This window comes from Leptonychotes weddellii, chromosome 15 (assembly GCF_054177405.1).
Source record: "Leptonychotes weddellii isolate Sample4059 chromosome 15, ASM5417740v2, whole genome shotgun sequence".
Taxonomy (NCBI): Eukaryota; Metazoa; Chordata; class Mammalia; order Carnivora; family Phocidae; genus Leptonychotes; species Leptonychotes weddellii.
Genome location: NC_138383.1, coordinates 26,459,460 through 26,468,253, shown reverse-complemented (window position 1 = coordinate 26,468,253; position 8,794 = coordinate 26,459,460). Strand labels below are relative to the sequence as shown.

Here is an 8,794-nt window from a genome sequence, read left to right as displayed (position 1 = left end):
GGTAGGATGGGTTTTGATCCTTGTCCTGCCTCTCTGCTCCTCAGCTGCTCTGGAAGGATGATGGAGCTGATACCTCAACAGACCATTTTTGTCTTTGGCAGACTTGGCCTTCCTCTCTCAAAAGATAATGGGCCGGAGGCCAGAGGGAATAGTCTAACCTTCATCTGTGTCACGGAGGAGGGAGAGAGGAGTGTGGGACTCAGCCTCATGCAGGTACTCAGAGGTGATCAGATTTTCTGTACTTCTCTATCTGGCTCTGATCACTTAGCTAAAACATCAGATTCCAGTGGGATGAGGAAAGCATCCTGAATCGGACTGGTGTAGTACCCGTCTCTTCCTGGCCATTGTTAAATTTGCAGACTCACTTTCCAGGAACCTCATTTACTCTATGTGTCTCTAACTATATCAGTGTGTTCCATGCTTTGGAAACAGGGCTATTGTAACTCCACAAGTCTGTGGAAACATTTTTATTCTGGCCTCTTTAGTGAAGAATTCTAGGAAGAATATCTAATTACTGCCCTCAGGCCTCTTTGCTGTTGATTCCTGAGACCCAGAAACGGCTATTTAGGGAAGCTAAAACCACACTGCCTCAAAATGGGGCATCTTGTTATCTCTACACCTCAGTGAGGATGCCCTACTTCTGTGCATATTGAGAGATTTCTGGGCACCCTACAAGTCCCGTCTTACCACTGCCTACTTCCTTGCTTCATTTTCTCTTAGCTAAGATGAATCTGTGGTGTGGGTAAGGGTAACCTCCATTTGTGTTGCCTCATACGGAAGTGGAAGAGAAGAATGGGGTGAGGGCTTCTGTGGCTCATCCTTATTTCAGTTGTGCATCATTTCAAGGAGATGTTTCTCAATTCTAGGATTGATTTTTCTCTCTGGTGTCAGATCTATCCTTCCACTTCCTCTACTCTAGCACTTCTTTGCCTGACACACAGAAGAACTGATTTCATGTAGCCTCTCAGTAAACAACAACTATGGAGCTCCTCCCAAACCATCTACTTTGCATGCTATTTCCCTGCTTAAAGACCTCTACAGAGCTCCTCCTTGACTTCAGGACAAAGTCAAACCTCTTATCACCAGAAGAAAAGTGTCTTGTGAATTTGAATATATCTTCAATCATGCAACCACCTTTCACCCTCCACTCAAATTAATTCTAAGCTTTGGTCAGGCTGAACTTACTACAAGTCCTGTTACACTTCCATGCTTTGACACATGCCTTTTTCTAGTCCTCAAACACCCGTGTCTACCAGTATCTTTAGGTCATACCATTTTCTTCAGGTGAGCTGCTTCTGATACTTGAAGTTTCAGTCTCAGTGCCTCCTTCTCAGCAAATCTTCACTCACACCTCTTCCTCTGCAGCCCAGTCACTTTTGCTCTTTTGTGCTCCTAGAGCACTTGTTTCTAAATGTATCAAGACACTTACCCTGCTTTACTGGAATTATGTGTTTACTTGACTGCCTTGGTATTAGGCTGTGATTTCTCTGAGGGCAGAACCATGTCTATTTTTATTTCCTAAAAACCTGGAACATTATAGCTTCTCAATTAATGTTTATTGAACATCTCAATTAATGAAAAAAATGCATGCCCTGGTCTGAAGAGGCCAGACCCTTCCTCCAAAGTCTCCTCTTTCCCTCCATCCTCTCTTTTCTCTCTGTGCTCTTGGTTTTCCTGTTTTGAAAGGTGTATTTCAGGTCTGTGCTATTTACTGGCAGCTCTACAGGAAAGAGTCACCATTACTTTGTAGCTTACTCTTGACCCTTGTAACTCCCTGAATGTGTCTTTATGCCTTTCAAGGAGGGATTATATCCTGTTAGCACTTGACAGATGTCCTCTCTTGGCTGGAGAGTGAGGAGAGTGAAGTGTCTCATAGTCTGCCTTTCCAAACCAAGTTGGGGGGGAAAAAAAAAAAAGAAAAGAAAGAAAAAAATCAGCTTTTTTCCTTCTTTCTAAAATATGAAGATAGGGAGATTAGGAAGAGGCACTAAAGAATTTCTTTAAAAGAAACACTATCATTCCCATCTGAATTCTAAAACGCCAGGGTGTCCACAACTTTCTCTTGTTGTGTCTCCTTGTGGTAGACGCCTTGGATCAGTGGGTGGTCTCAGAGCGCCCACACTCCCCCCCCTCTTGCCACTCACCACAGTGAGCTATAAGGACCTTTCAACTACAGCGCTTCACTTTCCCGCGCTAGTGGTTTTTATCCAGAGCCTTTAATGTTACTTTAACAAATGTTACTTTAACATAGTCTTTTGTGGTTTAGCAATGATACATTTGGTAGCCATCACAGAGGAGGGGAGGACAGACTGGAAGCTTCTAATTTTTTTTCTAATGTGAATCACATGCATTTAACAGACAAAATGGTATAAGGGTACAACAATGCATTATCTGGACCATATGATTTGTTAGTAATTTACACACTGAGGCTAATTTTCTGCGGTGTTTTTTCTCCCTCTCTTTTCTATAGGAGATAGTGACAGACTAAAATGCATTTGACACCAACACTAGAAGTTGGATTAGGAGTAGAGTAGAAAGTATTTGGGTTTAGGTATCAGACAGAATTGGGTTTGAATCCTAGTTCTGCCAGTTACTACCTGTGTGGCATTGGGCATATAACCTCTGGGAGACTCAATTTTCCCACATCTAAGATGGATAGTAATGCCTGCTTAGGATTAAAACATATCATATATATACGTGCCCAGCACAGCATGTGGCACATACCAGAAACAAAATGAAAAATTTTTTCACACCTTTACCCTAACCCCTCAGAAAGAATGAGGCATTTAGAGTTAGAAAATTGGAACAGGGTTGAGATTAGAATATTCTTCCTAAGGTCTTTACATTAATAAAATCCTAATCAGTCTGGGTCATGGAGCCTAGTTTGGAAGCTAAAAATATCAATAAGATTACCCCCTGTGGTCAGTTTAGTTCCAGGATTCTTTGCCAATGTGTCAGAAGGAACCTGGGCACAAGATGCCCCTCTAAAGATTCCTGGTAGTGAATGAGTTGACAGTTGGAATTCAGAAGTGGTATCCTAAATCATGAAAAATGGGCCTTAGGAATGAGGGTTGAGACTGTGCCATTTCTTGTAAGCCTGTGGCCTGGATTCCATTAGGCTCAATGCCTGGATATCCCACAGGCACCTCAAAACTCATCATTTGTCAAACTGAACTCATCATTTCTCGCCTCCCCCCAAACCTGTTCCTTCCCTCATCTTTCCTATTTTGGTAGATGGCAACATTATCCATCTCAGCACCCTATTCAGACTCCCTGGCTCCTCCATCTTGCTCTTCAACCACATTAAATCAGTCACAAAGTTCTATTGATTTTTAACTCCTCAGTTCCTCTTGCTTCTACTTTCTCTTCTACACCCCTACTGTGGCAGTCTTGGTTCCGGTTCTTATCACTGCCACCTGGACCACTCTCTCAGCTGTCTCACTGCGTCTAGTCTCAGCAACCCCCACTTTGGCTCTCCTGCAGTCCATCTTCCATAGAGCTGCTAAAACCCACTAAGACCATATTATTCCTTTTAAACAAATCTTTTCATGACTCCCCATTGCCTACATGATAAAGTCTAGCCTCTTTAGGATGGCATAGGTAGTCCTTTGTGATTCTGACCTTTTTAATTTTTAGTTTCATCTCCTATCACTCTTCTCAGATGCCATAAGCATCTGTCACAATGAGCTACTAGGAGTGTATTTAATTGGGCTGCATTTCCTCAGGTCTCCTAGCTTTTGTGCATGCTGTTCCTTCTGCTTAAAATGATTTTCCTTTTTAGCTCTGCCTTTTCTTTCCTTTTCTGAATGTTTCTTTCTAATTCAAGATCTAGCTCAAATATTTTCTCTTTAAGGAAGAATTGGATGTCTTTCCTTTGAAATTCAGCAGCCTACCTATTACAGCAGGGCTTTCATTATATTGGGACTTTTGGTATAGATTTCTCTATCCTCTACTGGATTCTAGGCTTCTGGTGGGCAGATTATGTCTTATTAACATCTGTATGTCCAGCCCCAGGACAGTACTTGGCATACAGTGGCAACTCAGCAAATGTTGAATGAAATATGCAGCCAAGCACTTAAGTATGAAATATATACCAGGCTTCAAACTGTTTTTAAAAAATACCCCAGTTTTATAATCTCTCTAGTCCAATCAGTATGAATCATAGAACCAAGGAAATCAATAAAATCAACTTCTTATCATAGGCCCGCTGTCAATTGTGACTCCCCATAGGATCAGGAAGGGCAACCTCTCCAGTGCAAGCTAGGCAAATCCTCAAGAGGCCACATCACTGGACAGAGTTTCTAAAGGCTCATGGTACTGCTTTTCTTTTTGTTCCTGGGAACAGTTTAGATAGTGACCCTTGTTGGTTCCCAGGCATGTGCTTGATTACTACGGCAGTGGAGTGCTATCCTGCTCCTATCCAAAGGATGGGGTAGGGGGAGTGTCAGCCCTCAGGCTGTGGAGGGGGCATGGGTTTGAAATGTACCACTTTACCTCAGCTCAACCCTGCTCACGGAGATCTCCCATCTATATGACAGTCCTCCTTTCCCCTACAGTAATCCTGTGAGGGAATAGCCTATGGGTTTGCCCCAGCCAACTCTTTACTCCAGGAGACAGAAGGCTAAGCTCCTTTATCGTTTTGTCCTTGCTAGATCTATGAAGTGCTGGAATAGGCACAGATGCAGTTTTCCGTAGCTGGTTAGCAAGTTATTTATGATCACAGGCCACTGGCAGGAACGTGGTCAGTTTGCCAAATCTCAAATCATTTCACTGGGACAGGGATGACTTGTACAAGTCAAACTGAAATAATAGTGTAAATTTTTTATAATTGACATGTTCCCATAATTTGCACCTTTTCAGGTATCATTAAAATTCCTGTGTTCTTATCATTTTCTGAGTTCTGATTGAATTTCCAGTAATGTTCTCTTTCTCAGAAATGCTTAGTATATCTGTTGACCTTTTACTATGGACCTATCTATGGAAGGCAGAAGTCCCTACTTATAAAACAAACAAGTAAAAATTGCTTAGGATCTTTCTTGAGGGGCTTAGACCCATTATAGTAAGTCCTTTGAAGTTCCTATAGAAATTGTTATTAAATGCTTCGTGGGCTGAAGTCTAATGGAAGAAGTATGGTAATCAGTACGATAATCTGCTTCTTGGAAAGCTCTGATTGCTTGGAGATAAGGTAGAGTCTGTCATGATTCTTCCTAAGGCCCAGCAATCTTAAAAATTGTTGCTGGTGGTGCTGAAGTATAATAAACATTATGCTAGAGTGTACTAGTTTCCTGCTACTGGCAACATTTCCTCCTGATCTCTAGAAAAGACTAACAGAATTGTGTATGTCGGTGGAACCATGCCCAATCAGGTGATCTTTTCTGGAAACTTACATGGTTCTCATTAATCAGTTGCATCACCTATAATATGATAATGAAGGAGGACCAGGAGAATATGAAGGTATATGTTATTCTAGGAAAAAACATCTTAAAGTCAGGAACTATTGAGACCCAGGCTTTGATCTATGGCTTGGCTTTCATAGATGAAGGATAATATCTGATAGTCTTATATAGCTTTTAGTATTAAGAAGAGGTAAGACAGGTCAAAGAGACAGGCACTGTTGGATTCTATTACTATAACTACATGCCTATTTTGTAAGTTCCTAAAATGTCATTTTCTCTGTGTTCTAGGCAGTATTCAAGTGTGGTCCATGGATTGACAGCACAGTATCAGCTGAGAGCTTGTTAGAAAAGCAAAGTCTCCAGTCCCCATCCCAGACCTACTGACTCTGCATCTCTGGGGTGGGGCTCCAGGATTCTCTTTTAGCATGCTCGCCAAGTGATTCTTAATGCACATTAAAGTTTGGGAAGCAGTGTTTTAGGGCATCATATCCTTAAGTGTGTTTTCTTAGTTTTTTAGTAAGTGCCACACCAAAAATGCTTCCACTCATGGTCAAATGAATTTAGAAAATGCTGGGTTAAACAAAGTTAAGCTTTTTAGTTTTTATTTTTTTCATGGGGGGTACCAGATTTTGTAGACCTTCTAATACGTTACTCTACTGCTCAAAATTCTCTATTGGACTCCCAACATGCTTAAAGTAGAATCCAAAGTCCTTATCACAGCCTCTGAGGCCCTGCATGATCTGGCTGTTGACTCTCTGATCTCATTTCCTATCTTTGTTGCTCTTGCTTACTACACTTCACCTACACTGATTTTTTTAGCCAAGCACACTCTTGCTTTAAAGCCTTTGCACTTGTCATTCCCACTGCAGGGAAATCTCAGGTCTCTGCTTACATCTTTTTTCTTTAGAGAGACATTCCCAGGTCATCCTATACAAAATTGTAGCTCCTGTCACTTCACTCCAGTCCCTTACCCTAATTTATTTTTCATCACAGCGCTCACTACTGTCTGACATTTACAGTATTCTTTGTTGATTGGTTTGCTGTTTGTCTCCCTCACGAGAACGTAAGCTTCATGGATCTGTTCACTGCAGATCCTTTAGTACCTGGACTAGTGCCCAACACAGTGTAGGTTACTTAATAAATATTTATTGAATTAATGAACAAATGAGTGGAGAGAGGAAATTGAAGAATAGACAGTAACAATAGTAGGACAAAGTACGGCTGCCCAGGAAAAGTGTGTTAGCCTCCCAGAAAGCAGGATAGAGAGGACACTTGCAGGGATTGGTCCTCCAGGGTCTTAGGAGTCATACACTATTATGAATGATCCCAAATCTTTGATTGTTACCATGAAGACCACTGAGATATGGGAAAATGAACGTCATGTATTTTTGTCTGTAATCATGGAACGGTAATGACCATTTCACACAGAATGGACTCCCAGTTAGCTCTCCAATGAAGTATTTTCCTTAGTTCTTTTCCCTATCAATTATCTATCCCTGGGAAATCATTCACTTTCATGGCTCCAGCTGTTATTAATAGACACTGGCCAAATTTCTGTGTTTACTACCCAACCTTCTCTCCTGTATTTCTACTGTCAAATGGACATGTCTACTTGGATGTTGAATTTGCACCTTCAGATTCAAGATAGAGCTAAAAGCATCATCTTCTTCCCTAAGCCATATTCCTCTCTGATTTTCTTACTTTTGGTAATGGCAGCAATATCCTCACAGTCTTTGAGGCTGAAAACCATGGGAGTACTGTAGAAGTCTCTAGACTTCACCTTTTCTTATTCAAACAGTTGCTCAATCTTGTATATTACTCCCAATGTTTCTTATATCTGTATTTGTTTCCTTTCTGGGGGTTTTGTTTCTGTCCTAATACTGGACTATTATAAACACCCCTGAACTATCCCCCTCAGCCGTGCTCTCAATCCATCTTAAACAGATTCCTCAGCCTGATTCTTAAGATACTGCCCAATATGGCCACGCCTTGTCCAGACCTCTTTATGTCCACTGTTTCCTCACATCCTTTCTCTGATCTAGCCAAACTGGACCATTTATTCTTTTTCCAACTCTTTCTGAGATCTTTTGTTCCATGTCTTCACTCATTCTGCTCCCACTGACAAGAAAGCTTTTCTCATTGTCCATGTTTATTAGTATCCTGTCCATTCTTTAACACCGACATCAAATACCCTCTCCTCCAAGGTGGCTTTCTGATACTTTCTTTGAGAAAAATGTGTTTTATTTTTTCGATATCACTTATGATTTTGGCATATCCTACCTCATTTAATAATAATTTGTATCCTTATTTTACTGCTACCACTGTACTGAAAGCCCCTTGTAGGCAGGGCCTTTGTCTTACTCATCTCTGAATCTCCACAGTAGGTATCTAATATATATTTATTGACTTGAAATGAAATACCATGACCCAAACTATATTTTGTAATAGCAATGCAGTCATATCATGGACTAATAATGTTCTTTGGATGGAGAACTCATTGGATGGGGGTATTCACATCCAGGCCTCTTGGGAGTGGTATGCCAATGTTATTAATCATTTGACACAGAAAAGGTGCAGAAAGGTTAAGTGATTGTCACTTTCACACAATAGAGGACCCAGAACTCTCAAGTCCTAGTCTGCAGGTCTGATTCAGGCTTCTCTTAATAACTCTTCCTCCTCTGGAAAATAATAATTGCTGTTGTTCAGTTTTTTCGGCATCTGAACTGCTCGGAGCAAGGGAAACTGAAAGGCTTAATCTATTTATCCTCAAGGGATAAATTCAGATTCAGATGCCCAGGTCTCAAAATGGCAGTTGCCTTTTCTGCTTCTAAATCTGGTGTCTGGGGAGCAATCCTAAGAGAGTCTGCCTCCATTCCACCCATCCAGCACTCACCCTCCCACAAATCTTAAAATTCATTTGAACTGATGGAAGTCCTGCTAATTGCCTCTTATTGGCCTGTTATAAGATGAAGCATGGGGAAGAGACAAAGCCTCCCTATTCACATTCTCAGTGGGCAGCAGGGGTCTCTGCAAAAATAGAGGAACTGGGGCCTAGGCTATTCAATTTTGAAAGTCAGGACAAGATCTTCCACCATTCAGAATCCCACATTATAATCCCACATTATAATCACAATATTGCATCCTGGGAGACCCTGTCAGTTTTCTCAAATGGTCTGCTAGAAATTTAGCCTGTTTAATATTATAGTCTATTTAATAAATCAATACTACTCATTGACTTTTTTTCCTCCAGAGTGATACACACTTTACATTTTAATTTCACTATTTTTTTTTTTCCCATTTGGAGGTGAGAGAGTGAGAGAGAGAAAGAGAGAGAAGGGGCAGTGCTTTTCATGAAAATACTAGTTATTGTATTCATGTTTTAAGAAAGCAAAGGGAAG

General features: G+C 41.0%; 2 protein-coding genes across 2 annotated transcripts in view; one reads left to right on the top strand and one right to left on the bottom strand.

Annotated features, from left to right (window-relative positions):
* The window catches only part of TRIM25 (tripartite motif containing 25), a 664,486-nt gene that overhangs the window by 277,600 nt on the left and 378,092 nt on the right, over nucleotides 1-8,794 (top strand). The window lies entirely within an intron of this gene.
* ANKFN1 (ankyrin repeat and fibronectin type III domain containing 1) overlaps nucleotides 1-8,794 on the bottom strand; it is a 97,634-nt gene that overhangs the window by 9,223 nt on the left and 79,617 nt on the right. The gene's annotated exons all lie outside the window — the stretch shown is intronic.